Below are 17437 nucleotides of genomic sequence, written 5' to 3' on the forward strand. Positions count from 1 at the left end.
TGTTCACCATTGGGTGCCACAGGAAATCCTACAATAATAGAGAACTACAGTTTCTTATACACTTCATACATAGACGTGTTCACCATTGGGTGCCACAGGAAATCCTACAATAATAGAGAAACTACAGTTCTTATACACTTCATACATAGACGTGTTTCACCATTGGGTGCCACAGGAAATCCTACAATAATAGAGAACTACAGATTTCTTATACACTTCATACATAGACGTGTTCACCATTGGGTGCCACAGGAAATCCTACAATAATAGAGAACTACAGTTCTTATACACTTCATTACATAGACGTGTTCACCATTGGGTTGCCACAGAAATCTACAATAATAGAGAACTACAGTTCTTATATACACTTCATACATAGACGTGTTCACCATTGGGTGCCACAGGAAATCCTACAATAATAGAGAACTACAGTTCTTATACACTTCATACATAGACGTGTTCACCATTGGGTGCCACAGGAAATCCTACAATAATAGAGAACTACAGTTCTTATACACTTCATACATAGACGAGTGTTCACCATTGGGTGCCACAGGAAATCCTACAATAATAGAGAACTACAGTTCTTATACACTGTCATACATAGACGTGTTCACCATTGGGTGCCACAGGAAATCCTACAATAATAGAGAACTACAGTTCTTATACACTTCATACATAGACGTGTTCACCATTGGGTGCCACAGGAAATCCTACAATAATAGAGAACTACAGTTCTTATACACTTCATACATAGACGTGTTCACCATTGGGTGCCACAGGAAATCCTACAATAATAGAGAACTACAGTTCTTATACACTTCATACATAGACGTGTTCACCATTGGGTGCCACAGGAAATCCTACAATAATAGAGAACTACAGTTCTTATACACTTCATACATAGACGTGTTCACCATTGGGTGCCACAGGAAATCCTACAATAATAGAGAACTACAGTTCTTATATACACTTCATACATAGACGTGTTCACCATTGGGTGCCACAGGAAATCCTACAATAATAGAGAACTACAGTTCTTATACACTTCATACATAGACGTGTTCACCATTGGGTGCCACAGGAAATCCTACAATAATAGAGAACTACAGTTCTTATACACTTCATACATAGACGTGTTCACCATTGGGTGCCACAGGAAATCCTACAATAATAGAGAACTACAGTTCTTATACACTTCATACATAGACGTGTTCACCATTGGGTGCCACAGGAAATCCTACAATAATAGAGAACTACAGTTCTTATACACTTCATACATAGACGTGTTCACCATTGGGTGCCACAGGAAATCCTACAATAATAGAGAACTACAGTTCTTATACACTTCATACATAGACGTGTTCACCATTGGGTGCCACAGGAAATCCTACAATAATAGAGAACTACAGTTCTTATACACTTCATACATAGACGTGTTCACCATTGGGTGCCACAGGAAATCCTACAATAATAGAGAACTACAGTTCTTATACACTTCATACATAGACGTGTTCACCATTGGGTGCCACAGGAAATCCTACAATAATAGAGAACTACAGTTCTTATACACTTCATACATAGACGTGTTTCACCATTGGGTGCCACAGGAAATCCTACAATAATAGAGAACTACAGTTCTTATACACTTCATACATAGACGTGTTCACCATTGGGTGCCACAGGAAATCCTACAATAATAGAGAACTACAGTTCTTATACACTTCATACATAGACGTGTTCACCATTGGGTGCCACAGGAAATCCTACAATAATAGAGAACTACAGTTCTTATACACTTCATACATAGACGTGTTCACCATTGGGTGCCACAGGAAATCCTACAATAATAGAGAACTACAGTTCTTATACACTTCATACATAGAGTGTTTCACCATTGGGTGCCACAGGAAATCCTACAATAATAGAGAACTACAGTTTCTTATACACTTCATACATAGACGTGTTCACCATTGGGTGCCACAGGAAATCCTACAATAATAGAGAACTACAGTTCTTATACACTTCATACATAGACGTGTTCACCATTGGGTGCCACAGGAAATCCTACAATAATAGAGAACTACAGTTCTTATACACTTCATACATAGACGTGTTCACCATTGGGTGCCACAGGAAATCCTACAATAATAGAGAACTACAGTTCTTATACACTTCATACATAGACGTGTTCACCATTGGGTGCCACAGGAAATCCTACAATAATAGAGAACTACAGTTCTTATACACTTCATACATAGACGTGTTCACCATTGGGTGCCACAGGAAATCCTACAATAATAGAGAACTACAGTTCTTATACACTTCATACATAGACGTGTTCACCATTGGGTGCCACAGGAAATCCTACAATAATAGAGAACTACAGTTCTTCTTATACACACTTCATACATAGACGTGTTCACCATTGGGTGCCCAGGAAATCCTTCAATATAGAGAATACAGTTCTTATAAATACATGGGTGTTCACCATTGGGTGCCACAAAATCTACAATAATAGAGAACTACAGTTCTTATACACTTCATACATAGACGTGTTCACCATTGGGTGCCACAGGAAATCCTACAATAATAGAGAACTACAGTTCTTATACACTTCATACATAGACGTGTTCACCATTGGGTGCCACAGGAAATCCTACAATAATAGAGAACTACAGTTCTTATACACTTCATACATAGACGTGTTCACCATTGGGTGCCACAGGAAATCCTACAATAATAGAGAACTACAGTTCTTATACACTTCATACATAGACGTGTTCACCATTGGGTGCCACAGGAAATCCTACAATAATAGAGAACTACAGTTCTTATACACTTCATACATAGACGTGTTCACCATTGGGTGCCACAGGAAATCCTACAATAATAGAGAACTACAGTTCTTATACACTTCATACATAGACGTGTTCACCATTGGGTGCCACAGGAAATCCTACAATAATAGAGAACTACAGTTCTTATACACTTCATACATAGACGTGTTCACCATTGGGTGCCACAGGAAATCCTACAATAATAGAGAACTACAGTTCTTATACACTTTCATACATAGACGTGTTCACCATTGGGTGCCACAGGAAATCCTACAATAATAGAGAACTACAGTTTCTTATACACTTCATACATAGACGTGTTCACCATTGGGTGCCACAGGAAATCCTACAATAATAGAGAAACTACAGTTCTTAATACACTTCATACATAGACGTGTTCACCATTGGGTGCCACAGGAAATCCTACAATAATAGAGAACTACAGTTCTCTTATACACTTCATACATAGACGTGTTCACACCCATTGGGTGCCACAGGAAATCCTACAATAATAGAGAACTACAGTTCTTATACACTTCATACATAGACGTGTTCACCATTGGGTGCCACAGGAAATCCTACAATAATAGAGAACTACAGTCTTTCTTATACACGGTTTACCATTTCATACATAGAGAAGTGTTTCACCATTAGGGTGCCACAGGAAATCCTACAATAATAGAGAACTACAGTTCTTATACACTTCATACATAGACGTGTTTCACCATTGGGTGCCACAGGAAATCCTACAATAATAGAGAACTACAGTTCTTTATACACTTCATACATAGACGTGTTCACCATTGGGTGCCACAGGAAATCCTACAATAATAGAGAACTACAGTTCTTATACACTTCATACATAGACGTGTTCACCATTGGGTGCCACAGGAAATCCTACAATAATAGAGAACTACAGTTCTTATACACTTCATACATAGACGTGTTGTTCACCATTGGGTGCCACAGGAAATCCTACAATAATAGAGAACTACAGTTCTTATACACTTCATACATAGACGTGTTCACCATTGGGTGCCACAGGAAATCCTACAATAATAGAGAACTACAGTTTCTTATACACTTCATACATAGACGTGTTCACCATTGGGTGCCACAGGAAATCCTACAATAATAGAGAACTACAGTTACTTATACACTTCATACATAGACGTGTTCACCATTGGGTGCCACAGGAAATCCTACAATAATAGAGAACTACAGTTCTTATACACTTCATACATAGACGTGTTCACCATTGGGTGCCACAGGAAATCCTACAATAATAGAGAACTACAGTTCTTATACACTTCATACATAGACGTGTTTCACCATTGGGTGCCACAGGAAATCCTACAATAATAGAGAACTACAGTTCTTTATACACTTCATACATAGACGTGTGTTCACCATTGGGTGCCACAGGAAATCCTACAATAATAGAGAACTACAGTTCTTATACACTTCATACATAGACGTGTTCACCATTTGGGTGCCACAGGAAATCCTACAATAATAGAGAACTACAGTTCTTATACACTTCATACATAGACGTTGTTCACCATTGGGTGCCACAGGAAATCCTACAATAATAGAGAACTACAGTTCTTATACACTTCATACATAGACGTGTTCACCATTGGGTGCCACAGGAAATCCTACAATAATAGAGAACTACAGTTCTTATACACTTCATACATAGACGTGTTCACCATTGGGTGCCACAGGAAATCCTACAATAATAGAGAACTACAGTTCTTATACACTTCATACATAGACGTGTTCACCATTGGGTGCCACAGGAAATCCTACAATAATAGAGAACTACAGTTCTTATACACTTCATACATAGACGTGTTCACCATTGGGTGCCACAGGAAATCCTACAATAATAGAGAACTACAGTTCTTATACACTTCATACATAGACGTGTTCACCATTGGGTGCCACAGGAAATCCTATAATAATAGAGAACTACAGTTCTTATACACTTCATACATAGACGTGTTCACCATTGGGTGCCACAGGAAATCCTACAATAATAGAGAACTACAGTTCTTATACCACTTCATACATAGACGTGTTCACCATTGGGTGCCACAGGAAACAATAATAGAGAACTACAGTTCTTATACACTTCATACATAGACGTGTTCACCATTGGGTGCCACAGGAAATCCTAAACAATGGTAGCACTAAAGTTCAATTTGTCTAAGGCCCCCCGGGGGTCAGCCCCATCAATCAATTTTCAATGGAATAGCCCATAAGGATGCATGGTACAGTTCATCATCTTGGTTGAAAACAAAGGTAGATGGAGTACATCAAGTTTGTCAGAACAAAGAATGAAGGGTACATCAGAGTTCATTGTGGTCATAACAAAGAATGATAAACCTTCAGAAAGTTCACTGGTCAGAACTAAGAAAGAATTCTAATACAAATACAAGTTCTGTCAGAACAAAGAATGATGGAACATAATCAATTCACTTGGTGTTAATGATAGTTAAATAAGTTTCAGAATAACATGGATTACACGGTGAATCATAAACATGGTCAGAAAAAAATGCCAAAAGAAAGAACTTTTGATGGTACATCAATATGTTTACAAAAGACCATATGAATATCAACCTATATATCATGCATCATCACTAAAACCAAAATTAAAACAATGATATGACATCAAGTTTCACTGTGAGTTTTGGAGGAGCAAAACTTGTAGTTTACACATTAATATACATTTTTTTTACAAATCCTGAAATATGACTTATAAAAACTTATATTAATCCATTTCCATATCTATGACATACTACAAAGATAAACAGTATCAAGTAGGTGAAAATTAAATATTTTCACGTGTATAGGGACACAAAACTATACTTACATGTTGTTGTATTTGTGCACAAAGACAAAAACGGTACATCAAGTTCACTGGTCACCAACAAAGCAACCACTTACAGTTCATTGGAAAAAAACAAAAAAAATGTGATTATCAAAAGTTACTGGTATTACATGATAACATGTTCACTGGCAGGTCAAAGAGTTGTACTTTCACGATGACAATTTGTCTCAAACTATACTTACATGATTAATGTATCCTTCTACTATACTTACATGTTGTTGTATTTGCTATTATTATTAATTATCACCAAATCATTTGCACCTATACACAAGGATCATACTCACCAAGAATGTTGATAACCAGCATATTTACAGGACTAAGAAATGAAAATCTATAGAACAAGTAATATATAATGTGTAAGATTTCTCTCATTTCAAAATTCACAATTAGTCCTACTTTGGACTTAGGTCATGAAAATGCTAACATGTATAAAGAAAAGAATGATGGAACATTCAAGTTTCACTATCAACAAAGAATTATGAGCTTACATATAAGTCAGTCAAACAAGGAATGATGGAACAGTCAAGTTCATATAAGTCAGAACAAAACGAACCGAATTCATTGCGCTCACACAGCGTCAAGTGTCACCACCTGGGTCAGAAATATAGAATAAGCTAGATACATAATCAAGTACACTTGTCGGAATCAAAGATCGTTGGTGGGAAACATCAAGTTCAGAGGTCAGAACACTAGAATGCATGATGGTACATCCAAGTTCCACTGGGTCTGAACAAAGAGGAAGGAACATCAAGTCACGCTTCACAACAAAAACTAAGTACACATTCAAGATTCCTTGTCCGAACAAGAGATATGAAAGAAACAAGCAATGTTCACTGGGTTACAACAAATGAAATAATGGTGATACATCAAGTCCACTGTCTAACGAAACAAAAAAGGATGGAAATATCAAGGTCACTATTCGGATTAAAAGACTGATCTATAGCACTTCCAGTTCACTGTCAGAATAAAGAATTACCACCAAAATTGGGGGGGGGTGGGGGGGGGGGGTGGGGGGGGGGGGGGTTGGAGTGTTGTTCATGAAAAAAAAATTGATGGAACAATCAAGTGCAGAAGTCCGAAACAAAAGACTTACAATGGAACCATCAAGTGCTTTAGTCAAAACAAATAGGATGGGAGTGAAGAGTGTTGGGGGGGGGCAGGTATAGGAGGTGGCACTGGTACAGAACAAAGATTGATGGTACATCATAGTTCCACAGGTCAGATACAAAGTTTGAGTGCGTATCATCAAGGATGCACGTGGTCAGAACAAACAGAAATGATTCTACATCAAGTTCACTTGGTCAGAAACAAGAGAATGATTGGAACAATCAAGTTCACATGGTCCACAGAACAAAGAATGATGGAACATCAAGTTCACTGGTCAGAACAAAGAATGATGGTACAACATTTCACCGGGTCTAAAACAAAGAATGTTAGGAACACAAAGTTCAATTGTCTGTACATAAGAGATGATGGTACACTCAAGTGTCACGGGCGGTCTGCAAACAAAGAAATGATAGTACATAAGGTTCATGGGTCAGAACCAAAGAATGATCGGAACATCAAGTTCACTGGGTCATAACAAGAATGATGGTAACATCAAGATCACTGGTCAGAACAAAGAATAATAGAACATCACAGCGTTCAAGGTCAGAACAAAGAATGATGGAACATTCATGTTCACTGGTTACAGAACACGACAGAATGATAGTAACTTCATGTTCACTGTACAGAACAAAGACATTGTTGGACATCAAGCTCACTGGTCAGAAACAAAGAATGATGGTTACCATCAAGTTCACTGAGTTCAGATACAATGAATGATGGAACATCAAGTTCCACGGTCAGAACAATGAATGATAGTACATCATGTTCTCACTTGTCAGAACAAAGAATGAGGGAACATCAAGTTCACAGTGTCTAGAACAAAGAAATTGATAGAACATCAAGTTCACTTGGTCAAGAACTATTGGGGAGTGAACTGGTACACCATCAAGATCACTGGTCAGAACTATGGAATGATAGTACATCAAGTTCACGGGTCATAACAAAGAATGGATGGTACATCAAGTTCCAGAGGTCAGAATCAAAGAATGATGGAAACATCAAGTTCCAGAGGACAGAACAAAGAAAGATGGTACATAAAAGTTCACTGGTTCACAATAAAGGAATAATGTGTACATCATGTTCACTGGTTCTCAACACAGAATAATGGTAACATCAAAGTTCAGAGGGTCAGAACAAAGAATGATGGAACATTCAAGTTCACGTGTCACAAAAAGAATGATGTTTACATCAAGTTCACTGGTCACAACAAAGAATAAGGTGTTCATCAAGGTTCACATCTGGTCAGAGAACAATGAATTGATGAGTACAATCAAGTTCACTGGTCAAGAAACTATGAATGATAGAACATCAAGTATTCATTAGTCAGAACTATAGAATGATGGGTACATTCAATTTCCACTGTTCAGAATAAAGAATGGTGGTTCAATCAAGTTCCACCTGGTAAGAACAAAGAAAATGCCTATGAATGGTTACAACAAGTTCACTGGTCATAACACAGAATAATGGTACATCAAGTTTCACTGGTCAGCACAAGAATGATGGTACATCAAGTTCACTGGTCAGAACAAAGAATGATGGAACATCAAGTTCACTGGTCAGAACAAAGAATGATGGTACATCAAGTATCATTATTCAGAACAAAGAATTATGGAACAACAAGTTCACTGGTCAGAACAAAGACGATGCTACACTCAAGTTCACTGTCAGAATAAAGAATATGGAATCAAACAAGTTCATTAGTCAGAACAAAGATGATGCTGACATCAAGTTCAGCTGTCAGAATAAAGAATAATGTGTACAACAAGTTCATAGTTTAACAAAATCACTGGCCTCAATACAAGTACAGTGCAGTGGTCAATCTACTAATTGAACATCAAGTTCATGGTCAGTTTAAAGAACAATTTGAATCAGGATTACAATCATTTCAACTGGTAATGAGAACAAAGAAAGAATTATGATGGTACCAGAATTCAAGTATGGAAACAAAGCCAATGATGGTACTTTTCAAGTTCACTTTTATCATGACCAGAACCCATCGTTTGGAAGTCATCAATGGGTCAGAAAAAGACATTTTTTTTGATATTAATCCCCATCAGGTTGTACAAAGAAAGACCCCTAGAACATAAGCAGTTCCCGTGGTCAGAACAAAGGATGACTACATCAAGTTCACTGGTCAGAATGGATGAGATTCATGAAAGTCAAAACAGGTTCATTTTATGGTCAGAAAAAGAATGATTTCTAACCTATATGGGACCACATCAGGCCCCCGGGGTCAGTCAGCCAAAATTTATTTACAAATTTTCAGTCATTTCCATATCAAGGATGTTTTCATGGCACCAAATTAATGGGTTATCAAATTCCAGTAATAGTTTCAGAGAAGAAGTCAATTCAAGTTTTTAAATCAAAACAATATGTGAAATAGCCAATATTCAATGATGGGCCTCATGGACCCCGCCCCACAGGCCCCAGGGGGTCAGTTAAAAAACAACATTTTACAATTTTGAATCTCACCCTCATGGTCAAACATTTACATGCATTATGGTGCTATAAATCATGCTTGGTTTCAGAGAATAGAAGAATTTATGGAAACAAAAGTTAGACAAAGAATTTTGGTACATCAATTTTGACAAGACCCGCTCCCCTCAGGCCCCGGGGGGTCAGCCCACATCATTTGTACAATTTTGAATTTCAAACCCTATTAAGATGCTACCATTGTCTAATTCAATTTCAATTCACTAACCATCAGTTTCAAAGAGAATTGTGCAAACAAATTATGAAACTTTTAGCCAAATTGACCCCTTTGACCCGCCCCTCAATAGGCCCCTGGAAATAGGGGTCAGAAAGAATTTATAAAGATTGAATCCCACTGGTCAAGATGGCTCACAATTGGCAAATTATGGTGCTAAGAAAATGCAAGTTTCATAGAAGAAGATCGTTTATATAATATTCAATTGACCCCATTTGATTGACAGGCCCCTCAATGTCAGCCATTTCATTTGATGCTACAATTTTTTCCCTATAAGGATATGTTTTACCATTGCATTATATGAAATAAGCTACACCATGCTTAGTTTCAGAGAAGAAGTCGTTTAATTATCCAAAAAAAAATTGACCCCATGAGAAAAACCCCGCCCCTCACTTTTTGGATGCCCCGGGGGGTCAGTACCAAAAATCATTTTACAATTTTGAATCCCCACCCTGTTCCCCATGTAGGATGCTTTTGCAGAACAAAGTTACATTTTATGGGTGCAAATTCACTTAGAATTTCAGAGAACCTATGGTGATTTAGCCAAATTGACCCATTTTAGGAAGCGCTCCATACCCCGCCCCTCTGCCCCAGGGGGGTCAGCCCCATTTTTGATTTTGTACAATTTTGAATCCCCAGGGGGTTAAGGATGTACCATCACCCTATAAAATTTTGGTGCTACAATGCACATGCTTAGTTTTCAGAGAAGAAGTCGTTTATATGGAAATAGCCAAATTGACCCCTTTTCAATGGTTTTTTGTGAAAACAATGGGTGCCACAGTGTTATAGATACCCATTCCCAGAAATTTCATGGGTCCTTTTAAAATTCTGTGAGTCCAGGACTCGGGATGCGCATGTAGATTGATCACTGCATGCATGTGTTAATGTATATTAATATATTATCACCACAATAAGACCCCTACCAGAAATAACACCCCCCTCACCTAATATTCAGCTTTCAGAATCAGAACGATGCCCCCCTTCCTTATCTTAAACATTACTGGAGGTTAAATTTGATGAATGAAATGATCTCACATCTCACAAGAAAGGATTGTATACTTGTGGGACCATTTCTGTTTGGTTTTTTTTACCAGCAAAGATTAATCACACAATTTGCCCTGTGCGTATAAACTGAAGGCAGCTTGCAATTGGCTTAGAATAGATACCACTTTTCCCCTGTTTTTTAATAGAGAGATTTGTTCCATGGATGGTCTTTATATTATGGAGATAAGCCGAAAACTGTACAATATGTTGGAGAAAGAACTGTATCAAGGTTCTTTCTCCAACATATTGTACAGTTTGAGGCTTATCTCTAACTTAAAACATAGCAAGTCTTTGTATTAATAAAGTACACTTTTATTTCTAATATAAGCCAGTTTTTTGCCTTTGTCTATGAGCTCAGGTAACTATACCAATGTGCATTCAACCATGACAAATCCAATATAGACAATGGCAACATAGAATTACCTTTGCCTGTGTTATATGTGATAAATAGCATTCATGATTGGAATGCATGAAGCATGCTTTTGGGTTGGACAACTATCTGTAAATTCACTTTAACCATGTCCACCGACAGTGATGGAGGGATATTACTTTCTTATATTAATTTAAGCGATATAATAAGGTGACTTTATAGTGACTTTTATTGCTAAAAGGACATTTCTTTCTAATGTCTGATGTGGTCAAGAAATGACATATGAAACTAGACTTGCAATTTACGCGTTTGTTGAAAGGGTCTTGCTAAAATGATCGCATATAATAGTGATTTTCCAGGCTAGTTCAAAACAGTCGGTGCCCCCAGAACTTACGTTGAATTCAGAGGATTTAAAATTTCGACCTCTCTAGGGACAATCTTGGATTTATTTATACCAGCAATTTAATTCAACAAGCCAATGGGATTTAGGTGAAATTCTGAAATATTATTGAAACAAAATCAAAATAAGTGTAAAACTAGTGTACAAATTTAAAATCAAAAGTGGTGTACAAAAACAAGGTTTTCAAAAAGCGGAAATTGGAGTTAATGCTGTAGATAAGTGTTAAATGGTGAATTCATAATAAGCAGGAAAACTCGATATCGGATATATACAGAAATTCTGTGAATGTGTTTAATTCTGCATCAATAGAGGATTATATTCACTTCATATTCATTATATGGGATTTTATTCGTAATTTGGATTTAAAGGTTATGGAATATTCCGGCAGGTTGTGTGTTGTGTGTTAACATAATTCTGGGATTATGCCCGGAGACAGATATTCACCCTCATTGTGTAACTCTCTCGTTATTTACCTTTTACCGTCTTATAAGTGACTGTCTTATATCAGAGTCACATATAAGACAGTAAAAGGTAACATATAGGACAGTTACAGGTAATGGTCCCATAATCTGGGAGTTAAAGTACAGAAACAACAATAGATGACATCACAACTATGTTTTAAAGACAGGTTAGAATGTCCAACACAAAACATGTATATATATTCACAACAAAAGACTAACAGCTGTATGTATGGACAAGAGGTCCAACAGCCTAGGCAACAGTTGTATAGAAAATTAATTAAAAAGGGTGTCATGGTGACCATATGCATCTTTGTTTTCAAATCAACTCAAAAATAATAACACTTGGTCAGGATCATATCAGAATTATTTCAGGTACCTTTCAGCTAAACCGCACTGGTAGAACTAGTACTGTAGCTGCAATATTTTAGACAGAAACTGGTGTCGTCTTTAGAGCTACAATTGGTGCCAATAACTGCTAATGGAGCGAAGTAATGATTATGCAAACCGTTATAAAACGTTTATTTGCATCTCATCTTACTTGTACGATATTGCTTAAGCTTACTTACTAGGCAATAAAACTGAACCACTTAGATTATCAAATTCCCAGCAAGGCATTATTTTTTTACGTAATACATATGAAGATCTTTCTGAAGGGGATTTTATCGGCAAGTCCAGAAATTGTTAATATGACGTTGTGTGAGCGGTACAGTAGATATTAAGAATGGTAGTTATGTTCGTTACGGACAAAAATAATATGAAAATGCATGTATACGCATAAAATAATTGGAAACATACAAAAACCTATAGAAAACTGTGCCCGAGTGATTTTCGGAGGCAGCGCTCCACTACGACACATAGGGACCAATTCATACCCGGCCGCAAGGTATAGCAGGCCCGGTACGTATATTCGTTCTAGTAGAACTGGAGAAGAAGTTCTAGATGTATTTTCAAGATAGCAATCAAAACGCACATCTTGGTCCAAGATTCTTGGATTTTTGATCTATCTAAAACATTAGAACACTTAGGTATGACCATGTCAGGATAATTTCAGGCAAGTTTTAGATAAAATGGACAGGTAGAATTAGAAAAGTTTATGCACAGCGTAACGACAATGTATGAAATGACGACTACAGACTTGAACACCATATTCAAAATGGACTTATATTAACATTTGCACTGGAATTTGATTTTGTCAATTTCTTTTAATATTCGGACCCTGAATACATAATACACTACAATTGTGGTATCTAACTCCATTGAAAAGTCATTGATTTGTAACAGGCCACTGGGTATAAGACTCCATTGTAGCCTTTATCAAGAAGATGTATATACACATGCAATGTGAAAACTAGTAGACCATACCGGTATCATGTCTACATATTTGCTAGCTTTATTGATGTTACATTATTTATATAAGGTTGTGTAGAATGTGTTTATGTGTGATTGTCTCCATCAATTAATCTATTTAGAGTGCAAAGGCCATCTACAATGTATGGGGCGATACCACACTGTAATATATTCAGTAAAACCTCTCCATTAAGACCACCTAGCAGTCTGAGTAAAAGTGGTAATAATGGTGAGGTGGTCTTAATTTTGAGGTTGACCAGATTTCATCTCTTACAGCCAAGAACAGTAACTCTGTATCCTGGCTGACAGGTACAAAATGTTTATGAAATATTTGGATTCCTAAACAACAGTGTTTTTGTAACAAAGTTAAAATTTTATGAAAAATATGATATAAAAATTATATAATATTTTTATACACGTGTATCTAATTAAACCAATAATTTACAAATATTTCTAATTTTTCAATTTTGATTAATTAGGGATATTGACTTTGACCTTTATTCATTTTTCATTAAACAAATTTTATGATGTGTGCCTATTTAAATCTAAAACTGAATTCTACTGATTAAGTTATTGTTGACAATCAATTGACCTCCAAATGAATTATCTGATGTGTTCTTTAAAATTAAAATGAGATTGTTTCATTAGTAATAGTAAGCTTCCTGAGTAAAAGGTTTTTGAAATTTCTGGAATGTCCCAAAAGTTCAATCTACGATTATTTTTCGTGGGTCCTTTTCAATGGTTTTTGTGAAAACAATGGGTCCCACAGTGTTAAAGATACCCATTCCCAGAAATTTCATGGGTCCTTTTAAAATTCTGTTGGTTTATCACTGTATGTATAATTAGTTTTTTATTAGGTCACTAGTGGAATTAACCTACATGTCAAATCTGAGTACTTTCTCAAAAATAGTGGTAACAAGAATTGTTAACAGACATGTACAGGTGGCAGGATTTAAGTTAAGACGGATGACAAATGTCACTTTTTCCATAATGTTCAATCAAAAACAAAACACAGACATTGCATGTTCTCAGTCACAATAGTTGGTGTGGTCGAATCGCTATATTGATGCTAGTAGGTAAAGGGAAGTAACTCTAATCTAACATCGCACTAGATGTACGATGGACATGATGGTCAATTCATCAACTGGAATTAAATACAATACTAAATGAGTCATTATCAGAAATGTTCTAAATCCAACATAAAGAATCCTTGTACTTTTATAGCATACAGATATTATGTAAAACAAGAATTATGGGTTATTATAAGTATCGCCTGTACCGCATTGTTGATTTATTACATAACTATAATGGAATATTTAAAACATCTGAAAGTAAAACAAAATGAAGGAAAAGTGAAATGCAGCATAATTATGTCCTACAGCATCTGAATCCCACAGGCTGAAATGAATCCTGGCACTGTACATATAAGTCTGACTAAATTTCGAGCATCCTGAAATGAATCCTGCAATAATTAGGTGTGTTGAGGTGATAATGATGGCCTTTAGCTATATTCTAATTTCCAAGATTTTTTAGGATTCGATTTATACATTGTGAGGAAAAGAGTTAAGTATAGTCTTGCATTGATCACTAAGTTTCACAGCCTCTGAATCCAGCACCCTGAAATAATGAATCCTGCAACAATTAGGTGTCTTGAGGTGATAAATTGATGTTCTATAGCTATGTTTAAAGTTTGGTTATCATTATATTTATATGTTTTGAGAAACAGAGCTAAACGCAAAACTTTAAAGTCAAGTCTTATAAATAGTTTAGTATCCCTTAGTTTCACAGCCTCTGCATCCCATCACAAACGCAAAACTTTAATGTGAAATGTTGACGACAATGCCAGAAAAGCAACACCATAGTATCGAACTATCGTCATAAACTTATAATTTAGTGTCAGATATTAAAAATTAAGACAGCATGCACAAAATTTTATAAACTCATTTTTTGAATTATAAGGCCAAAAAAAATTATATGCATGTTTCAGGTTACATGACTGAAAAAAATAGGGTAGGTCGGTTGGGAATTTATTTTATTTGTTTAGGAGAGGTGGGGGAGGGGTTGAGTTGCTTTGTTACTACATTACAAAGTAATGTGTCTTTCAGGCTTTAGGCTGGCTAGAAGTCTTTAATTTCCCATTACCATAATTGAACTTTATCTGGATAAACTTAAAGCCAGCGTAAAAATCTAAATTGAAAACTTTACACACTACAGTTTTGTTTTGAAGTGTGATAAAATAGGTAGGGTTGGAGGTAAAAACTAGGGAAGGTAGGGGTACCTGAAACATACATTTTTTTTTTGGCCTAATCAAATTTCATTGCATGAGTAGAATCTGCAGGCAAGTCTTAATTTCCGTTCCAAGAAAAACGTGATTGTAGCTAGCATTAACGTTTACCGTATTTTTGCGCGTATAGTGCGCACCCACATATAGTGCGCAGGTACGTTTTTGAGTTTTATGTTTGAAAAAAAAATATTTACAAACAAAATCTCAGTTTTTGTATCTTCGTTCAAAACATTTTGCATTGCCTCCAAACACTCTTGAAGAACAAAATCAAACGGTTCTTATTGTTAATCAGTGCTTAAAACAACCTTCTGTTCATTAACATTAACTGGCGAGAGGAGTTTGACATGATAATTGAGACTATGTTTACACAACGGCAGGCCTAGTTAGCTTGTGAATTGCCGGTGACACTATAATGAGGAATTCAACAACGATGTTTTTACAATTAAATAATCATACCTTGTGTAATTCCAAGTGGTATCAATCAAGTCTATTGTGTATCTGATAGGCATTTAGATTTAATCATTGTCCAAGATATTAGCTGGAAAGCGGACTGAGTAGGCTAATCAACCACAGGTGGCCGCCATATTTGAGTACTGACTGCACACTTTCGTATTGTCATTTATTTCAATTAGTATTGAAATCAGGATGTGATCTTACAGAACCATTTCAAAAGATGGTAATAAGAGTAAATTTTACAGTCATACCATCATTTATAGTGCCGACTGGTCAATGTTAATGTAAGAAGGTTTTAGTTTCGTATTTAATTTGCTGGTCTGCATGTGGCGATTACACTCACTTCCGTAAACATTTGCAAGTTCAAAAATTTTTCACATGCTGGAGAAACATATTTATAAGGTAATCTGTTTAATGTGACGAATCAATTACATACATAAACTTTGTTTCAAGCTCCAGACTATAATCATTTAGCCATTTAGATTTTGAGATACCTTACTGAAGATTCACGATCATAACATGTGTCCGGTCATGAACACATGTGCTCCAAAAACGGACTTTCAAGGAATTAAAGATAGAAATTTCAAGTGATGTTTTCCTTTTATATTGAGTATATACATTGATCATTGACTTAAAGATCCAAGTATTTAATCATAACCCTATCACGACAACATGTACAAAATGTTACTGCACTCTTTAGCTGGGACCTGCCGGTCGGTGATCATGACCGAGGACCTGGCCATGCCTTGTACCTGCGTATAGTGCGCACCCCAATTTTTGACTTGATAATTTATGAAAAAAAAGTGCGCACTATACGCGCAAAAATACGGTAAGTGACATGAACTTAAACCACTCAACTCTCAAGATCTAGACTTGTGTAGCCAGCCAGAGACGTTTCCGGGAATCCTTTACAGATTGTTTTATTATTTTCAATCAAAACATTTTTAATACTTAGCATCAATCGACAACAAATAAACAAATGCAACATGCAAAATAAATCCCTTATAGCAAATCTTGAAACACGCGTACAACTTAAAAGTGAAGTGTATCACAATAACAGTATGGCACTGCAGAATCTCGGTCGTCTGTCAGATTCTGTCACACGGTCGTAAAGGATACATTAAAATATCGACAGTTACATCTGAAAATACTCACCATACTTCATGTGGATAACGCTATGATACATAACGAACCCCATAACCATCGTGAAAGCAAGGAGTTTTGCATTTTCAATGTTCAAATAATAAGTTATTTCAGGCGTTGACGAATTACTACGGTTGTCCGCCATGCCCGTTTCTACGCCGAAGGGCAGAGTCGCTGAAACGTTTGTAAGAAATAGCGAAACAAATATGCCAAGCGCATTCGCGATCGAGATCTAGACATGATGTGTGAGGCTCACCAAAGGGAAATCCTATCCTGGCATTAATAAATAATAATGTAAAGCTATTCAATATATAATTATCTATGGGAAATGAACTCTCACATAATATATACATGTATACATACAAACTTCCCGGAATACACAGAC

The sequence above is a fragment of the Argopecten irradians genome, chromosome 16 (assembly GCF_041381155.1).
Source record: "Argopecten irradians isolate NY chromosome 16, Ai_NY, whole genome shotgun sequence".
In the NCBI taxonomy this organism is placed as follows: Eukaryota; Metazoa; Mollusca; class Bivalvia; order Pectinida; family Pectinidae; genus Argopecten; species Argopecten irradians.